Source organism: Musca domestica, unplaced genomic scaffold, assembly GCF_030504385.1.
Source record: "Musca domestica strain aabys unplaced genomic scaffold, Musca_domestica.polishedcontigs.V.1.1 56, whole genome shotgun sequence".
NCBI classification, from domain to species: Eukaryota; Metazoa; Arthropoda; class Insecta; order Diptera; family Muscidae; genus Musca; species Musca domestica.
The window spans coordinates 778,067-800,585 of NW_026712356.1; the positions used below are offsets into that span (position 1 = coordinate 778,067).

A 22,519-nucleotide genomic window follows, 5' to 3' on the forward strand; every position below is an offset into this window, starting at 1 on the left:
AATTAATGTAAAATAAAAAAAAAACAAGTAAAAAAGGTCGACCGGGCCGAACTTTTAATACCCTATACCATTGTGAAGGAACTTGACAAATTTCAAAAAAAAAAAAAAAAACGAAAACTATATCTTAAATAAAACCCGTTATATGGGTACTATACGGAGACGTGGACCTGCATACGAAATTGTTTGTCATAGTACTCATTACTAACTTTAACTATAAAATTTATTACAATTACGGTGAATAATGTCGCAAAATTCATGAAAATACCCACTGTCGGGAGGTACAATTATATGGGGGCTATACGAAGATGTTGACCTGCACACAAAATTTGTTGTTATAGGCTGTAGTACCCATTACGAACTTCAAGTACGAAATTCGAAATCATGAAAATACCGATTATCGGGAGATACCGTTATATGGGGGCTATACGAAGACGTAAGAAATTTTTTGTCATAGGTTGTAGTACCCATTAAGATCTTTCAATACGAAATTTGAAACGATTCCGGTGAATAATATTGCTAAAATCATCAAATACCCAATATCGGGAGGTACAATTATATGGGGGCTATACGAAGACGTGGACCTGCATAAAAATTTTTTTGTTATAGGCTGTAGTACCCATTACGAACTTCAAGTACGAAATTCGAAATAATTCCGGCAAATAATGTCGAAAAAATCATGAAAATACCGAATATCGGGAGATACCGTTATATGGGGACTATACGAAGACGTAGACCTGCATATGACATTTTTGCCATAGGTTGTAGTACCCATTAAGTTCTTCCAATACGAAATTTGAAACGATTCCGGTGAATAATGTTGCTAAAATCATCAAAATACCGAATATCGGGAGGTACCGTTATATGAGGGCTATACAAAGACGTGGACCTGTCATAGGCTGTATTTCCCATTACGAACTTTAAGTATGAATTTGAAATGATTCCGGAAAATAATGTCGCTAAAATCATGAAAATACCAAATACCCTGAGGTACCGTTAAATGGGGGCTATACGAAAATGTGGACCGACTTTTCACGTTTACGACAGACGAATATCTTTATATCGTCTTAGAATTTTACGCTAATTCAGAATATATTTGTACTTTGTAGGGTATATTATGAATATTTCGAGGAGTTACAAACGGAATGACAATGCTAATTTAGAATGTAGGGAGGGTAAATAAAAAATCCAAATAGCGAAACCCATATTATCATCTAATTTGGTTAGAAATTGTATCAGTAAACTTCAAAATACCGAAAATAGGTATTTTTGGGGGCTATACCAATTAGCGGACCTGAATCGAACATTTTTTGCAGGGAGGAAGCAGACCTACCTAGAACTCAAATTGTCAAATTTAATCTAATTTGGTTGGAAATTGTGGAAAAAAACCTTCAAAATACCAAAAAAAAATCGGGAGATACCGTTATATGGGGGCTATACCAATTGGTGGTGGTACTTTCTTCACCCCAAATGTAAAGTTTCAGCTGGTTTGGTTAGTAATTGTGGCAGAAACCTTCAAAATGTCGAAAATCGGGAGATACCGTTATACGGTATTATACGTGGAGCATATTTGCAATACCAATCAGCCTGAATATTATATAAACCTTTGAACCCAATTTCAAAGCTCTAGATTAAATAAGATGGCTTCTATCGTGATTTCAACAGACAGACGGACATCGCTAAATCGATTTAAAATTTTACGCTGATCAAGAATAGAACAGTGTGGCTTGTTTGTTCGGGATACCGTAGTATTTTGTTGTTGCAAAATGGTCAGGCTTATCCCTTTATTGTTGTTTTTATAAAAACAACGTTTGTTTATTAGTGGAGAACGATGGCAATGTTTACCAGGGGGTAAGGCAGGGAATACCTAGGTTTCGGAAAGAGCCACCAATCCTCATCAGTTCCCTTGTTTTTTGTCTGGGATATTCTCCCCAGAATATTTATACTTTTTAGGGTCTTCGACGATTATTTCGAGGTGTTGCAAACGCAATGACAAAATTAACATTGTATTTGTGGGTGTGTGTAACATCAAACGGGGTTTGATGTAGCTATGTACTGTATAAGAGGGGGATATGGGGGTGATTCAACATCGGTATAACAGTAACTTTAAGAGTGCTCCGTAAGATTAAAATTTACTCGATTTTGAACGAGTTTGGCTCCCATTCAAAAACAAGGAGAATATGCTCACTCATATTCGAGCTAAATAGAAAAATTGCACCCAAGGAGCGCCCCCTATTCACTGTTTGGACAAATTCGAGCAAGTTTTTTCAGAGGGCTGATATAAATCAATGGGAGTGATTCAGTTAACTCTAATGTTGCATTCTGTGATATTAATAACGAACTGCGAACTGAACCGAAAAAAGTTCGCAATTCGGACCACTTTTTATTAATTGATAAATTGCTCTACATTTTCTTAAGCACCCTTACATAGAATCTATATTTTTCTCATTTAAGCCCAAGTGCCGATCCACTGTGAATAACACCCCGAATTTAGGGCGAAACAAATAAAAAAATTACCAAATGAAAATTAAAAATTTTATACAAAACGATGGCAGTTCCTGAGTTAATCGAACATTCCATATCGTAATTCAACTGAGCATATGCACCCTGTATTATGCATTACAAGTCATCCGAAAACTTAGGATAATGTAAATGTCATAATCGTTCTGATTGGCTTGCTCATCACTGTCCCTGTATTTTTATTAATTTTCTCTTATGCGAAATTGGCAAAATTTTGCATTCCCTTTATTTTATTTTATTTTATTATTTTTTTTTTTAATTTTATTTTTTATTATTTGTATAATTTTGTTGACATCTCTGACATTGCCGGGCTCAATTTACATAATTTCGTTTTTTATTGAAATTAACATTTTATCACCTCGAACTTAGCTAAAATGAGATATTAAAATATGATCACAAATGTTTGTAAACTTTACGAAGTATTCAAAAAACACAATAACATTGGGGGTTTTCCTGATGGCAAAGAAGAAATATTTTTCAATTATAAAAAATATATAATAAATTAATTAATTAATATTAATCAACGGCAACAAAAACAAAACAAAATTGCTTTAATGGTGTATTCGAAAACACAAACACACCAACAACAAGAAAACAAAAACAAAATTAATCTTTTAAAAAATAAAAAAACAGAAACCGATATTAACGCCCTCGTTCGATATAAGGTCGTCCGTCAGTCAAGTCTACGATTATCATTTGGGCTATTGTTCAAGTTCATAATTGCCGATATGGCGACAACTGGCGACAGTCTTTTCCCATTTGCATACGGCAAGACAAGCAGTGGGAGAAGAGATTTTGTTTATGCTGATTTTATGAGTTAATTCCGCATCGGCACAACAGGGAATCGAGCAGGCAGCACTAGCTCAGCACCGCCAACCCAGCCATGGCAATGATCTTCAAATCTATAATCTTTTGTTGAATTTCATTTAGGTTATTTTCAAATAATTTATGCATCGATTAAGAGAAAAAAAATAATAATATTTTGTTTCTATTTGTGTTTTTTTTTCTTCTTCTAAATAAGGATTTATATGGTAGTTTTGTTATTGTTGTTATAGTTTAGAAAACAACAAAAAAACAGCCAAATTAGTTTTATCAAATTCAATGGAATGTTGTGTTGTTTAGACAAGGCCGTTCAGTTCCATTAATAAAACCGAGAAGTAGAAATGGAATTGAATATAATCTGGTGAGATTGATTTAAAATGAATTTAGCTGGAAGTCGAGATCTATTAGTCAGAGTTCTGTTTTGTGTCGCTGACGCTCTTGCAGCGACACAATTGACCTTTTTATGGGTTTTGTAAATTCGTTTAGTGTTACCGCTAACCATTACGGCGGCTACTAGTTTCGGATTCAAATCAAATACATTTGGTATTGAAAGAAATTTGTTATTGAATTAAACTAAATGCTTGTTTTTAATGTGTTTATGGATTTTGTAGAAAAATAGATGGATTATAATTATAATGCATAATGTATATAATTAATTCCATTCACATTAAAAACATTTTCCGAGCACATCAATGATTTTTGGCACATTCTAAATCTTTTTTCGTTCAGAAGTTTGTGTGCTACGTCGAGTGTGCAATGTTACGATTATTATTTTCATATCAATAATATGTGTTTTATTTGCGGAAAAATGGCGTACAATCAAAAAGATTGAAAGTGGCTAAATTGGGGATAATTTAATAGCCATTTAATAGCCTCTGAAAGCAACTTGGAAAATGTAAAAAGAATCCGCTGAAAACATTTCTCTCAAATTTTAAAAATACCGAATATTGTTAGGTACAGTACGGTGGCTATACGAAAATAAGGCCCATATAGATAATTTTCTATTAGAGAATCCGGAGTGAGATAAAACAAGTAAAAAAGCAGTAAGTTCAGCCGGGCCGAACTTTGAATACCCTCCACCATTTGGAACGAATTAGAAAAATTTCAAAAAAATAAAATCCATTAAAAAATCTGTTAAAATTTTTAAAATACCTAACATCGGAAGGTGCCTACATATGGGGGGATAAACGATATTGTGGACCTATATAGACAAATCTATTTTAGGGGGTAAAGCACTATATACCTATACCTATATAGCCCATCTTCGAACTTGACCTGCCTGCAGAATTTTAGCTTCCTATCTTAATTCGTTAATTCTGTAGCGTGATTACAACAGACGGACAGACGGAAAGGTCTAAATCGTCTTAGAATTTTACGCTGATGAAGAATATATATAATTTTTATACCCTCCACCATACTATGGAGGGTATATTAACTTTGTCATTCCGTTTGTAACTCCTCGAAATACTCATGTCAGACCCAACAAACTATATATATTCTTGATCAGCGTAAAATTCTAAGTCGATTTAGCGATGTGCGCTGCCTGTCTGTCTGTTGTAATCACGCTATCTTTCGAACGAATTGAGATAGAAGGCTAAATTTTTGCACACATGTTTAGTTTTTCAGTAGGCCGTTTAAGTTCGTAAATGGTCCATGTAGGTGCACTTTTCGGTATAGCATCCATATAACGGTACCTCCCAATATTCGGTATTTTGATTATTTTAGCAACATTATTCACCGGAATGGTTTCAACTTTGGTATTTGAAGTTCGTAGTGGATACTACAGCCTATAACAGAAAATTGTCTGTACCGGTCCACGTTTTGGTATAGCCCATATATAACGGTACCCCCGATATTCGGTATTTTGATGATTTTAAAGACATTATTCACCGGAATTGTTTTAAATTTTGTATTTGAAGTTCGTAATGGATACTACAGCCTATGAGAGAAAATTGTGTGTGCAGGTTCACGTTTTTATATAGCCCCCATATAACGGTACATTACCTTATCCACCGGAATTGCTTAAAATTTGGTATTTGAAATTCGTAATAGTTACTGCAGCCTCAGACAGAAAATTGTCTGTGTAGATCGAAGTCTTCGATGGCCCCCATGTAACGGTACCTCCCGATATTCGGTATTTTGATGATTTTACCGACATTAAATTAAAGAAAATTGTCTGTGTAGGTCCACTTTTTGGTATAGCTACTTTATTTTTTTAAAGTTTCGCAGTTGAATATTGGTGGTCCTATGCAGGTCCACGTCGTGGTATAGACCCTAATATAACGGCTACATGGGCAGTTTAAAATTTTAACAGAGTTTTTACGTCTTTTTTTAAATTGTCAAATTCTTTTCAAATGATGGAGGGTATTCAAAGTTCGGCCAGGCCGAGCCATTTGTGATGGAGGTACGAAAAAGAGTGAAACAATATGGGATGGGCAAAATTCGAGGAAAAACGAAAAATGAGTTTCCAATTTAACAGAGTAATTATCATTCCAAATTTTGACCTCATGCTAGGGACGTACAAAAATTACCAATCTTACCCATTTGTACCTATATATTTAATTTCAAAGGAAAAAATTTGGTTTGTTCAAATTGTGAAGAAAATCGTATAAATAATGACAGTTAATATTATTCAATACTTTGAATATTTTTGCGCATGTGAGGCACTAGAAGGAATAAACCAGTATTGTCCATTTTCGCAACTGACCTACTTTAATACTTCTACTCACCTTGACCTAATTTATTAGATCATGTATCTATTAAAAGGTCAAAAAGTATAAAAAAATACTTGAAATTCGCCCCCCCCCCCTAGCCGAAAACACAATATACTGACGTTCAGTATCCTTTGGACCAATATAACCCAATATGCAGTATTACAATCCAAATTGCAATTAATCTTTTTTTTTAAGAACATATTAACTTTGTTGTTGCAACTCTTCGAAATACTCATTACTACGAGTCAATTCAAACTGAATTGTTTAAAATTTAATACTTAGGGTTCGTAATTGGTTAGGGTTCATGTGACAGATCATAGCTTATATAGGTTCACATTTTGCTATAGCCCCATGTATATCAGTACTTCCCTATATTTGGCATTCTGAAGATTTTAGCCCAATTTTTCAGGGGAATCGTTTTCATTTCGGTATGTAGAGTTTGTATTGGGTTCCATCTCCTGTGACAGAAGATTGCGGTAATGCGGTACCTCCAAATATTTGATATTTTGGTGATTTTAACCAAATGTTTAGCACATTTATTTAATTTGGTATATGACACTATGACAACCACTTTAGTATGTAACCGGTACCATTGACTTTACACCTCTTTTAAAAAATTTCTCCAACCGATTTCATTAGCTAGAAAAAAATGGAAGTAGACCCAATATTCAATTCTTGACTTAATTTGTTGTAGATAAAGAATACAGGGTGAGATGAAAAAACTGCAGCAACTTCAGACTGCTGTCATTTCTAAGATACTCGCCCGACAGCTGTTAAAATTATTCCAGTGACAGCTCATTATATTGTTGACAAGCGTACAAAAGCATTTCCGCGACAATCTTCCAAAAAAAGTTATTCGAAATGGAACTCAAGCCTGAGAGGGTGATTTCTTTATATTTGACTGGAAAACCACACGATAGCAACGTTAGAGCACTCCAGTATTTAAATGTGAATAAATCTTTTGTGTCCCGTACCATCGCTCGTTACCGTGATACTGATTGCGTAGCCCGACGTCAAGGAAGTGGACAGAGGAAAGCAGCAACATCAGCAGAAATGGTTCGAATGTAAAGAAGCGACTTGATTGAAACCCGCGTTGCAGTGGCCGAATAATGGCTCGTGAGCTGAACATATCACAATATTCCATTCGGCAAATATTGAAAAATGAGCTCCGGGTAATGCCTTTGAAATTCCAAAACTACTACATCATTCACAAATGTGGCAACACCCTTCATTATTTCGGCTGCTATAAAATATTGGTATCAAATCTGCAATTGGAAATGGACAGAAGGGGTGAGCTCCAATAAGTCTGCTAATTTTCGTTCGTCAAAACATACATTAGTCCAATTTACCCTTGCCAGCGGAGAGCGAATACTAATATTTTCCCCTGATTTTCCAAAGGGTGAAAATTTCTTAAGAGTACTAGACTTTCTTTGAAATTCGTTGAACCTCACAGTTTGTATTAAAATTTTTAAAATGTCCAATTAAAAGTAAATAATTGTTGGTAAATTTAAACAAAACAAAAAATAGTACACCATAATTCAGACTAATTAATTTTTTAATATAAAAATAAACATAAGTGGAAAGTAACACCTACACAAAGCAACTTTTCACTCTTTGGCGATGGAAAATTCATAATTTAACCCTTTGACTGTGCAACAGGGATGGAGGAAGGAAAGACGGGCAAACATAAATTGATTGTTTGTTTTTAAAAGGATAACCCTATACTGTTGATGGAATAATTTTGAGCTTTTGTCTGGGGGTTTAAAAAGTGACTGTGGGTGGTGGCGGAGGGGATATCCCATGGAATAAATGCAAAATTACGCCCAACACTTGCTGTTGTTTGCTGTCATGATACACATAGATATAGACGAAGAAGAGCGATGTTATTGCCAACAACCAGCTACAAAACGACTCGGCTTTGTTCCAGCCATCACCAACAGTAACATTTTTCCTGAGGCTAGCAACAAAACTTTGTTCAGCTACGTTGTGACTAAGGCAAGAGCTTAGATGTTTATATTATACCCAGTTTTTGTTTTGCTGAATACCATGGGTGGGAAGGGTGGCGTCGGTTGCTAAAAAACTCCATGTTGTTGTTCTTATTGCCATTATTTCAGTGTATACGCTGGCGGTTTATTATTTCATTTGATCAAAAGTAAACAACAACAGGTCATGACAACAACGCCAACGACAACGGTCATATATATTTAGACCAAACAACAGAATTTTCCATAAAGCTATCCAGAACAGATCGAGCCAAAGAAAAGGGTAGTCCATTGCCCAAGGACATATCATGTGTACAAATCAACAGATAAACAAAACAATTCATAGAATCATAATTCAAAATGGAGTAAGTTATATTATTTCCGCATGATATCCCGGATTCTCAGTCATCAGAGAGGGGTCATCGAGAGTGAGAGTGTGAAGCTTCATTGTAGGCGTATTTTTTTTCGTTTTAACCACAAATGTAATTAATTAAATTTCGTTGTATCCACCACCGATGACTTTCAATTATTTAAATTAAATTAATCCACAACCAGATTGGAGGAATAGCGTTTGCGGTATGTTTCTTTTTTGATCGCTGCCGAGGTGTTTAGAATGAAATATTTGATGGGGAGTGATGAAATTTTGGAGAATGGCTTAGAATTGTTAGAAGATTGTATTAGCACCTGTATATTAGGTAAGATTTAATGATTTAATTTAATCATTTTTTCTAGAATGGAACGGATCCCGGAAAATACTGTTATTTTATGCCGCCAGCAAAAGAGAACAATAGAACAGAGAGAAAGGCACACAAACTGCTTACATGGGGGGTGAAAATAAATGAGAACGCCCCTCTGAAACTGAAAAAGGATGTTTCTAGGAAAATATGGAGTGAGGTGAAATTGTATGAACACCCAACTCCATACATATGTGTTTTGTTATTTTAACACGTCTATGTAAAAATGAGAGGGGTTTATAATGAACTTGACCAGGTTCTACGACATCCAAAACCACAATGTGGTTTACAGAAAAAAGGTGTTAATTTGAAAATGTCTTACAATAGAACAAGAATTTTAACAAAGTTTTTGGAATGACACGATATACGCAACTAAACTAATAAAATCAGCTGTTGGTCATCGAGAAAAAAATTAGCCAAACAACATCAAAATATGGACTTGCTATATCACTGATCACTATTTTTAGGATATGTGTCACATTTCAGAAGCTATTACTGATATCGGGTTATTTTTTTCTTTTGCTGGGTTTTTTGGAACAGAAAAAATTATAGAAAAATCCAGTAGATTATGATTAGTATCGCCAAAAATAGAATATATATATATATATATATATATATATATATATATATATATATATTTTTTTTTTTTTTTTTTTTTTTAATATATTTATATAAAGTTATTGGCCATACAATTTAACTAAATGAAAAAACTCCAATCAATTTCAGACTGCTGGTATTTCTAAGCCACTAAGCCGACACCTTTTAAAATTATTCCAGTGATAACTCATTATATTGCTTACATGCATACAAAAGCGTGAGAATTTTCCAGAAAAAAAGTTATTCGTGATGGAATTCAAGCGTGATAGTGTGATTTCTTTATATTTGTCTGGAAAACCACAAATGGCTATCGTTAGAGCACTCCAGCATTTAAATGTGAATAAATCTTTTGTGTCTCGCACCATCGCGCGTTACCGCTCGGGATTCTAGCGTAGCCCGATGGAAATAACAGCAACCTCAGCAGAAATGGTTCGAAAAGCAAAGAAGCGACTTGATGGAAACCCGCGTCGCAGTGGCCGAAAAATGGCTCGTGAGCTGAATATATCGCAATATTCCATTCGGCAAATGTTGAAAAATGAGGCATTGAAATTCCAAAAAGTGCAATAACTTCTACCACAAGAGAATGAAAATAGACTCAAAAGTACTAAAGAGTTACTTCGCTTGGCCGAAAGGGGTGAACTGCCGAATTTGGTTTTCTCCGGTGAGAAAACATTTGTGGTCCAGCAGTTTGTAAACACACAAAATTATCAAGTTTACTTGCCAAAGTGGTCAGCTTAAAATGTGCACCTTTGGGTGGCCACCAGAATTCATGCGCCGGCCATGGTGATGGTGTGGGCCGTCATAACAGCCAATGGTCGCTCTCCGCTTGTATTAATCGACCATGGCATCAGAATAAATGCCGAATTAAAGCCTTGAACACGCAAACATTTTGGCCGCTTACCTTGGACATTCCAACACGACTTAGCACAATCTCATTCAGCACGCGCAACCCAAGAATAGTTACAAAATTAGAATCCGGATACCAATCCGTTGGACTATTTTTTTTTTAGTATTTTGGAAAGAAATGTTGGCACTAAAAAATACCAAAGTTTCGATCACCTCAAGCAAGCGCTTCGACGGTTGTGACGCTTTCATTGACCGTTTGAAGAACATAATTCGTGCCAAATGTGACCAATTCGAACAAATCGAAACTTATTCTAAAATTTGAAACTTATTCCAATTACAATTGATTTGGTGTAATTTGATAACTGATTAAATTTGGCTTACTACTATTTTTCCACGTCGGCTCATATTTCGGCCTTAGCTCCAGCGATAAGGCCCGTTTTCGGTGTTTTTAAAGTGGATACAATTTGATATTTTAAAATCATTGTATGTAGAATACTTCCTATCAACAGTTGTAGATTGAACGCCCTTACCCAGACTTGGAGCTGTTTGTGACGATTTAAAGGTAGCTTAATTTGTTACGATTGACAAAAATTGGTCAAAAACTAATTAAGTGGTAGTGATCGATTTTTCCGGGTAGTCTCATTTTTCAACTTAATTGGCTACAATATGGTATATGGAAAAAATTTTCCCTATATCATAGGTATTGATCACATTGTTCCTGCTATAAAGGATAACCGATATGGATACAATTTGCATCTTTATATGGTAGAGAGTATAAAACGTCAGAACTGCCGCCATCTTTATAATATACCCTCCTTTCCCTTGCCTACTTGTAAAGTGTGAAATCATAACAGCCAATTGTAAACACAATCTCATCTCTCATCGTGTTACACACCCTGTTTGCCTAGTTTTGCGAAAAGATTATGGTTATAGCGCTAAAGCATAAATTTTGCACATACACCCTCCGGAGGGCCATAAATAAATAAAAACAAATGCCAGCACACCATAAATGTGAGTTAAGATTATTTAATATTTTACACAAATGAAATTGTCCAAATTGTGCAACAGATGTTGCTTGTCGTCCGCCCGACAGGATGGTCACAGTGGCAGCCAAGCCAACAAGTTAAATTGCCACCGAAAAACAATGCCAAGAACGACACAAACAACAGCAACAACGTTACCATTACCATAACAACATCGCAGCTATGATGTGTGTGTATAACAACAACAACAAAATACATTTTTCCCACCGAACAACAAAAGTAATTACAATAATCTATATCTATAAAAGAGGAAAATGTTTGTATGTTTGTTTGTTTGTTTGTTTGTTTGTAATTTATGGACTCGAAAACCGCTGAATAGATTTTCCTGAAAATTTCCATATATACTGCAACATCGCCTGAAAGTAACATAGGCTATATACATTTTTGAATTTCCACTTGGAACTGGAGATATAGCATCGGAATCGGAGGTACCTCCCAAAAATTTAGATTTTATATGCACATATCTATTGATTGGTTGAAGATACAGTCTCCAAATTTGGAATACGTAACGGAATTTGGAACAAAAATAAATTTGCCAAATTATATTGTAATCGGTTCAGATTTGGCTATATATCTCCCATATATATTTTCGACCGATTTCGTTCATTTGATGCCTCAAACACAATATGAATGTTCGATTCCAATGACATTTGGAATGTGTGACGGGATTTAATCCGAAAATAAATTCGTCAAATTATATTGAAATCGGTTCAGATTTGGATATAGCTCCCATATATATTTTCGGCCGATTTCAAGCATTTGATGCACCAAACACGCTATGTATCCCCAATTTCAATGAAATTTGAAACGTGTGATAGATTTTATCTAAAAAATTGATTTCCCAAATTATATTGAAATCGGTTCAGATTTGGATATAGCTCCCATATATATTTTCGGCCGATTTCAAGCATTTGATGCACCAAACACGCTATGTATCCCCAATTTCAATGAAATTTGAAACGTGTGATAGATTTTATCTAAAAAATTGATTTCCCAAATTATATTGAAATCGGTTCAGATTTGGATATAGCTCCCATATACATTTTCGGCCGATTTCATGTATTTGGTGGACCAAACACGACATGTATTTCCAATTGTAATGAAATTTAAAATAAGTAACGGAATTGGGAGCCAAAATGAATTTGTCAAATTAAATTGAAATCGGTTCAGATTTGGATATAGCTCCCATATATATTTTCGACCGATTTCATGTTTTTGATGCACCAAACACGCTATGTATCTCTAATTTCAATGAAATTTGGAATGTGTAGCGGAAATTAAAACAAATATACATTTGTCAAATTATATTAAAATCGGTTCAGATTTGGATATAGCTCTCATATATATTTTCGACCGATTTCATGTATTTTATGCACCATACACGATATGTATGTTCGATTCCAAAGAAATTTGGAATATGTAACGGGATTTTTATTATGAGTGGCTAAATTTGGTACAAAAATAAATTTGACAAATTATATTCAAATACGCTCAGATGTGATTATAGCTCCCAAATATATACTCAGCCGATTTCACATATTTGATGCACCCAAAGCGAGAGGGACAAAATCTGGCACCAGCAAAAATTGCCAAATTATATTGAAATCAGTTGGGGTTTGGATATAGCTAACATATATATTTCGGCCGATTTCATACATATTATGCACCAAACACGATATATATGACCGATTCCAATGAAATTCAGAATGTGTGGTGGAATTTGGTTATAATAATAAATGTGATAAATTAATTGGAAATTAGTTAAGATTTGGATATAGCTCCCATATATATATTCTCGGCCGATTTCACATATTTGACGCACCAATTTCAATGAATTATGAAAGGTGTGGCGGAGTTTGGTGTAAAAGTAATTTTTTTAAAATTATATTTAAATCGGATCAGATTGGGATATGATTTTAATAAGAACCATTGACCCACAACGCCTTAGGCTAACACTAAAAAACAACACAACAATTTATTAGAAATACGCTTATTACGGCGAAGTATGTTGCTATCTCGAATTCACTAATTGCAATAGAAATGCCACTCAACTTCAAAAGATTGCAGTTTACTGCACGCTTGGTATTTGCTATGAAATAAATAAATCCAAAGGACAAACCCTTCGTGTATGCATGTCATGTTACTGCTTTTGTAATGATTTTGTTTATTAACGCATTAAATTAGTGCAATATTTTTTTTTAATTTTTAAATTTATTTTTCTTTATCCAACATATATTCGTAAATAAAATTTTGAATGCATATAAAATCAAAAGGGGTAGCGAAGCGCACCGGGTTCAGCTAGTATTCATATAAACGTTAACAAAACCCCAATCTGAAGCACACACACACATTCATTTATGTAGGTATGTCTGATGTTTGGGTGTAGTTTGCCAGGACTGTTGACAATAATTATTGTTTTGTGTTTTTCATTTTGTCCACCCCAAAATTATATCCAGCCACCTACCATTTTTTCCGTTTGGTTTTTTTTTAAAAACCTCCAACTGCATTTTATTTGGCCTTTTATTCCCGGTAAAAGGTGCAAAAATATATAAATTGCCAACAGAATTCTGGCACTCGGTTTAACATGACTCCCAGCCAGGATATAACTAACGTTGATTATTATGGTTTTTATACACACAATTTAATATCCGATTTTAGCGAAAACAAAAATATAATTAAAGTTTTAATATTGGCGGGTGTCGGTGGTGGTTGTTGTCGAGCTAAATTTAAATGAAAACTTAATTGATGGCTACATTTCCTGGTGCAGGTCTATATTTAAATATTTCCTTCCGAGGCAAAATGTGTGTTTATGGATAAATGTGATTTAGTAATGGAAGTTTATTTTTAAATCGCGAGGTAACAAAGCGAAGCCGTAGACTAAAATGAAAATGGCTATAAGACGTTGAAGGTACTGTGGGTTATTGCAATTACAATAATTAGAATGGAAGTAGTATCTGAGAATTAAGGGGGCAAATGTGGCAGGTATTCTGACATGACAGTAATGGAAAGTATTTACCACTATGAACCATTATTACAAGCCTTAAATAGTTAAATAAAGGAAATTATTGGGCCGAAAAACCTATTGTTAGTTTTTACAAGTGCGTTTTAATAAAAGTGTCCTTTAAAATAAAGGGATTACATTTTTCTTTTTGCTCTCAGTAAAAAACATTTCGTATGGGACCCCAATTAGCAAAAAATGAACTTTTCCAGTTAAAATATATACAAATAGCACAAAAGTTGCCATAACTAATATTTTCCACAGGATATGCGGAGGTATGAGAGGACAGCTTAATATTCAGATCGAGGGAAACGTGTATAATACCGACCACCAGCTACTCCATGGTCCCAGGGGTCATATTCGACAGCATTTTCAAGTCGTCCACAGCTCCCCCACCGTATCCGAAGAAAGTATCGCGAAAAGTCACCATGAAGGGTGAGTCAATTTTGCTCATATTCACGCAAAAACTAGTTTTGATAAGCGTTCGCAGTTTTAACAAAGCCAATGCTGTCTCGTGTTTTCTATAAGAAATACATGTATTGACATTTTTATCGGAAAGGTATAAATATCGGGATATGCGTGCGAAGCACGGGAAATCAACAAAATTGTATGTTTCCGTATTTTTTATACCCACCATCATTTGGCAACAGAGGGTATATATCATTTGATCGAGGGTATATATCAGTTGATACTTTTTTTTACTAAATCCGCTTCCGTAATTTTGGAGTCGATCTTGAAGTGTCCGTCAATCTGTCTGGTTGCTGGTTGGTTCGTCCGATAATTTTCGAAGGGATTATTCGAATTGGTCTAAATTTGGTACATCGTAATATTAATATTATCAATCATAGATCGAGTTCGAAGATCGAGTGGGCGAGTTCGGTCCACGTTCTTGGTACCTCCTCAATAAAAGGTCAACATTTTCACAGAAAATAAACTACCTATACCGGAAGCTGCAAAAAACAATATTTTTTTATTGTTCGGAGTGGGGTAATTTTCGAAGAGTCAAATTCCTAATCTGTGTTAGCAATATTCTCAGATATAGCTCCACAGTCACTGTTTTAACGGTTCAAGTTTCAGTATAATTCCACGTAGTAGTACAATTTGATGGATTTGAAGGATGAGCCATCTTTTCATGATGTCATACCCGCCAAAAAATATAGGAATGACAATATATTGATGAACTTTTTAATTAGTGATGAACTGTTAATTAGTACTTCTGTTTGAAAATGTCGAAAGGATCGTCAAAATATCTAAAATAGACCAATAAGGCTACACGGGTCTTGTTTTAAAAGATAAACCAATATTGAGATTTTTTTGTTAGGCGCTTGAAATCTTCGAAATACCGTAAAGTTGAATTACGCCATATAGTTAACCTACGTTGAAATTTTCGGTAGAGATGGTTTTTATTTTCTGAAACTTTCCAACTACGAAACTCAGGGAAATACTCTAAAATTACTTAATTCAATTTTTTTACAGAAAAGGATCACCTCATCTTGAGAACATGAAACGCTATGTTATATCGGACTCCCTAAGATGGCAGTGTTTTGTTGACTGGAGCTATATTTAGAAGGGGACGTATGTAGCCCACTTTCATCAAACATTTTCAATAGACAAAGAGTATAGAAATCAACCGGGGGAAGGGGAAAATATAGTAATATCCGTAATGAATTGAGTGCAGCTGGAACAGAAAATACGTCTTTGACTGCAAATTGAGTCTCTCGTAAACAAAAACAAAAATGAAGTTGTTTTAGAACTGCACTGAACTGAATTCACTCCTATGGTACTGAAAATATAGCGAGATACACTGGGCGCCAAAACTAAAGCAACTTAAATCGCAAAGACGATAAATGTCCTGTAACTTTTACAAAAATAAACAAATCGTAATTATTTTTCCAGTTTTAAATGAGGGGTTTAATTCACTTTTAAGAAACTAAGAATAAAAATACAAAAATAATTTTGAACGAAAAATAATATGTGGAAAACTAACATTACCCAATATCTGCTTGGTCAAAACTAAATCAACTTTTGATTTTTTATTTTAAAATAATTAAATTTTGGCTAGTAGTCGATAGCATAACCATTATTTTTGATTGCAGCTGCACACCTACGAGGCATAACACGCTCAATTTGATCCTTGGGTGTGCTTTCCCAGGTACCCCGAATTCTTTAGAAAATGTTGTGCTTATTTATTTCCGAATCTCGCTTGATCTTCCTATCTACGATACTCCAAAGGTTTTCTATGGAGTTAAGGTCAGGTGATTGTGCCGGCCATAACAAAACATCAATTTTGACTCCCGCAACCAATATTTGACAAGTTTTGATACAAGTTTGGGACCATTGTCATGCTGAAACACCCAAATCAGCCGAATATTTTACTCAGCGTAAGGGAACAACGTGATGTCCAATACATCTTTGTAAACAAACCGATCCACAACTTCCTTTATTTTATGGGTAGGCCCAAGTCCATAAAAAGAAAAACAGCGCCTCGACATTTTTGACCCTCCCTCATGCTTCACTGTACCTTTGCAACACTGCGGCTTGAGTCCTTCATTTTTTGGTTTTCTCACCGCAAAATGTTTCACGTCTGAGCCTTTAATATTAAACGTAGACTCATCCCAGAAATAATGTTTTTACCATTGAGCTTGATTTCACTTAATATCATCGTTTCCGAAATATCTTTTTGATTTTTTCAGATATAAATGGTTTTTTGATGTCTTACGGGCATGCAGACCAGCTGCCACTACTCGTCTACGCACTGATCTCGAGCTTATATCCAATGATGGTTGTTTTTTATTTCTCTCACAATTTGTGGATCAGTACGGGCTGAAGTTTTTCACGGCCTTCATCCGTTATAGACTGTTACTACTGATCCAGTTTCAAAAAACGGACTTAGTATATAGAAATAATTATGAAATCACATAAATATTTATGAAATATTTCTCGGAAATCATTTTCTGTGATATGTTGTTTTGATAGTCACTGATATTTTGCTGTTTTATTCAGGCGCTGTATTAGCTTCTAGCCATTTTTAAATTTTTTTTGGGCAGAACTTAAAAAACGAAAAGAAAAACACATATTGCTGTAAAAAATTTCTCAAAAAGGATTGGTGACAAGCGAAATTGTCGAAGGAAGCAAAAAGCGATAAATATCACAGTAAAAACAACTGAAATTGCAGCGGAATGTACAACAGAGTTGCTTTTCTTTTGTCCAAGCCAAAATCGGGTTAATTGACTTTACCAAACATTATTTTTTATATAAAAATGAATTTTGGTTTTATGTTTTAGGTTTTTACAAAGTGAATAAAGTACCTAATTTAAAACAAGAAAAACTTTCTCATTTTCTTAATTTTTAAAAAAGTTACATGGCATTCATTCTCCTTGTAATTTCAGTTGCTTTAGTTTTGGCCACCAGTGTATGCTAAGTGAATTTGATATCCGTCTTATGTGTAAATATTTGGCATAATTTTTCTTTGTTGCGATAATTGTCACTTTATGCCTAATTATGGCTAGCAGAATAAGCTATTCTAATTTAGGGGCGGTAGACGTTTCTCGGTAAAAAAATCAAAATATTTTGTAAGAATTTTATTTACAACGTTGTTATTGCTATTATGATTAATTTCTATGAGCTTGCTATTTTTTACTACTTGTACTTTATAAAACTATATTGAATTTTAATCTTGAAACAACAAGATATAGAGGCATATTTGGAATATAATTTTGCTGTATTTTGAAATATGATTTTTAGAAAACAAAAATTGTGCAACGATTATTTTGATTTCGATTTATTTCTTATATAATATTTCTTTTCTAAGAATTCTTAAATGCAAACGTTTATTAACTTAAAGTGTAACTAATTTGTCTAAAAAATGCTGTCAAAACGAAACATTGAAAGTACTTACTTATTAGCATTTGAAGGACGACATTCTTATATTACAATCGTTAAAATTTTAGCGTCATTTTTCTTTATATCAAAACAAAAAAAATCTTAAGCATTTATAAAAAGTTAAAAAAATACTAAACTACATTTCAATAATTATAAGGACTTCCTCTAAATTCCTTTGGCCATGAACACACACAATTTCATTCATTTGAATTACACAAATTTTGTTTAGGTGAATAGCAAGTAGTAGTTGTAGTAGAAGAAGAAGAAGGCAGTGACATTTACAGTGATGTGTTTTATACGTTGCAGTGGAGGTAAGCATGATTTGGGTGACATTTTATTTTTTTAATAGAGAAAAAAGAGAGGAAAAGAAATGGAAAAACACAAACACAACATCCTTAATAAATTAAACCAAAACCATATCTAAATATATATGTATTGTCATTGAACTACATTAAGCAAAAGCATGAGGGGAAATAAAGGGATACGTTGGATCTCAAACGAAATGCAAACTTGTTGGAATAAAATTTAAAAGAAAAAGAAGTGTAAAATAGGGGGAGAACTTATAGTGAAACTTCTTTCATTAGCCAGCCAGCCAGCGAAAAAACACAACCGAAAATATCAACAACAACGCGCACATCCTTTTTCCACCTAATTTGCTGGTGATGTGTTTTGTGTCCGTTCGTTCGTTTGTTCTCTTTCTCACACCATATCTATCTTAATTATTCCATGGCAGTGATGGTAATATCTGCTTTCAAAATGTGTCATAAGCAGAGAGGAAAACATTAGCGAAGCATAACGAAAGCTAAACACATACAATTGAGTTTGTGTTGGTTAATGAGGGGGGTGTGGGGTGGCAGCAAAATGTATCTTTCAAGTCAAAAACAAAAATGAAAATGTGTTGCGAAAATGTGTTCTTTCCACTAAATTAAACCAAATTAAACACCAACTAATGGTGGTTTTTAAAAAGAAAATAGTTTAGCCGCAAGGATGGATAAGCAATTGTTCAAAAAAAGTTCTTTGAATAAAATTTAGAATTGATGATGGTAACAAATCTAATATTTAAAAAAACAAAGTCCAAAGGATGAATTATAAAGTATTTGTATCTCTTCATTTATTCTCAATTCCGAATATACATATATATTTTAGTTTCAGTATTGGTTCTGAAATTATGCAATTATGTCTTTCTGTCAAAGAATAAACCAAATTTGATTGTTTTTAATGGATATTGTTTTAATCCAGACTTAACTACGACCACATTGATCCAGAATTGTTTTACCCTTGTAAAAATTCAGTACTTTTTTCATATCATACTATGCAGGTTATATTAACATTGTCATCCATCTGTACGACCCTACAAAGTACAGGGTGAGATGAACAAACTGCAACAAACTTCAGACTGCCGCCATTTCTAATCCACTCGTCCGACAGCTGTTAAAATTATTCCAGAGACAGCTCATTATATTGTTTACAAGCGTACAAAAGCATTTTGGTTAGAATTTTCCAAGAAAAAAGTTATTCGTGATGGAATTCAAGCGTGATAGTGTGATTTCTTTATATTTGGCTGGAAAACCACAAGTGGCTATCGTTAGAGCACTCCAGCATTTAAATGTGAATAAATCGTTTGTGTCTCGTACCATCTCTCGTTACCGTGATACTGGTAACGTAGGCCGACATCAAGGAAATGGACGGAAGAAAACAGCAACATCAGCAGAAATGGTTCGAAAAGTAAAGAAGCGACTTGATCGAAACACGCGTTGCAGTGGCCGAAAAATGGCTCGTGAGTTGAACGTATCGCAATATTCCATTGGGAAAGTATTGAAAAATGAGCTCGGGGCAAAGCCATTGAAATTCCAAAACGTGCAAGAGCTTACAACGCAACAGAAAGAAAATAGACTCAAAAGAGCTAAAGAGTTTCTTCGGTTGGCCGAAAGTGGTGAACTGCCGATTTTTTTTTTTTTTTTTTTTTGATGAAAAAAAAGTTTGTAAACAAGCAAAATGAATATGTGAAGCTTCGGTTGGCCACCAGAACTCAAGCGCTGGCCATGGCCATAACAGCCGATGGTCGCTCTCCGCTCGTATTAATTGACCGTGGCATCAGAATAAATGCCGAATATTATCGCGAAAATATTCTGGAGGGTGTATTAAAGCCTTGGGCAAACATTTTGGCCGCAGACCTTGGACATTCCAACAGGACTCAGCACCATCGCACTCAGCACGTGCCACCCAGAAATGGTTACAAAACGAGGTTCCTCGCTCCATTTACAGCGCACAATAGCCACCAAAATCTCCGGATACCAATCCGTTGGGCTATTGTGTCTGGAGTATTTTGAAAGGCAAGGTTGGCACTAAAAAATACCAAAGTGTCGATCAGCTCAAACAAACGCTTCGCCGGGATTGAGCCAAAATACCGCAGGGCAACATTCGGGCAGCGTGTGACGATTTCATTGGCCGTTTGAAGGCCATAATTTGTATCAAAGGTTACCAATTCGAACAAATCTAAACTTATTCTAAAATTGTATGCTATTTCCGACATTTTTTGCTTTCATTCAATAAAATTAAAAAAAAAAAAAAAAAACTTAAAAAATTGGAGAAGGATTATATTAAAAAATGTATATATCGGAGCCGAATTGCACAAAATGGAAACGTTCATCACGAAATTCACTCCATTTGGGCTGATATTAGCCATTATTTGCACAATAAACCCGAAATCGTTGAAAATATATATGGGACCTATATCCAAATCTGAACCGAACTTGATAAAATTTGGCAGAGGTATTTCCGAGTTCTATAAGATATCTGGTACCAAATATCATTGTTGTCGAATGCATATTACGAATTTGAGGGACTTAAAACTCCAAATCAGATGAAATATATATATGAGAGCTATAGCTATATCTGAACCGATTTTCGAATTTGATGTACTTGCTTCTAGACTGAATTCGGTCGGATATGCCAAAATTCAGGTCATTTGTACAGATATTGGCCATTTGGTGCACAATTGTCCCGAAATCGGTTGAGGGTATGTATGGGTGCTATAACCAAATCTGAAGAAATCTTGACAAATTTTGATACATTTATTTCGGAGCTGTATCTGATATTTGATACCAAAAATTATTATTGTGGAATGCATATTACGCATGTGAGGTACTATAAACCCCAAGTCGGATAAAACATATATGTGGGAGCTATAGCCATATCTGAACCGATTTTCACCAAATATGAAGTACTGGCTTATAGGATGAATTCAGTCGTAGTTGCCAAAATTAAGTCCATTTGGGCTGATAGTAGCCATTTTATCCACAATAAACCTGGTATCGGATAAAGATATATATGGGAGCTATATCCTAATCTGAACTGATCTCGATAAAATTTGACAGAGATAATTTCGAGCAGCATCTAATGTCTAAATATCATTCTTCTGGAGTGCATATTACGCATGGGAGGGATTTAAAACCCCAAATCGGATGAACCCCAAAAAGGATGATAAAAACACCATTCCAAATGTGTTTTAAGATATCTGGTACCAAATATCATTGTTGTCAAATGCATATTACGAATTTGAGGGACTTAAAACCCTAAATCAGATGAAACATATATATGGGAGCTATATCTATATCTGAACCGATTTTCTTCGAATTCGATGTACTTGCTTCTAGACTGAATTCGGTCGGATATGCCAAAATTCAGGTGATTTGAACAGATATTGGCCATTTGGTTCACAATTATCCCGAAATCGGTTGAGGCTATGTATGGATGCTATAACCAAACCTGATGAAATCTTGACAAATTTTGATACATTTATTTCGGAGCTGTATCTGATATTTGATACCAAAAATTATTGCTGTAGAATGTATATTACGCATGTGAGGTGCTATAAACCCCAAGTCGGATAAAACATATATGTGGGAGCTATAGCCATATCTGAACCGATTTTACCAAATATAAAGTACTGCCTTATAGGATGAATTCAGTAGTAGTTGCCAAAATTAAGTCCATTTGGGCTGATAGTAACCATTTTATCCACAATAAACCTGGTATCGGATATAGATATATATGGGAGCTATATCCTAATCTGAACTGATCGGGATAAAATTTGACAGAGATATTTTCGAGCAGCATCTGATGTCAAAATATTATTCTTCTGGAGTGCATATTACGCATGTGAGGGACTTGAAACCCCAAATCGGATGAAACGTAATACCCTTACCACTACATGGTGTAGGGTATAAAAACACCATTCCAAATGTGTTTTGAATTAAAAACTCGAAAATATAAAAAAATGGGATGACGCTTTTTTCGTATCCTCACGCAAAAATCGATCTAAGAATCTTTTATGTACTTATACCTATTAAAATCTCTCTGAAAAATTAATAAAATAAAAATC

General features: G+C 34.5%; 1 protein-coding gene across 1 annotated transcript in view; it reads right to left on the reverse strand.

Annotated features, from left to right (window-relative positions):
- Positions 1 to 22,519, reverse strand: part of LOC101895704 (uncharacterized) — a gene marked incomplete in the record, with an annotated part of 445,807 nt that overhangs the window by 58,522 nt on the left and 364,766 nt on the right.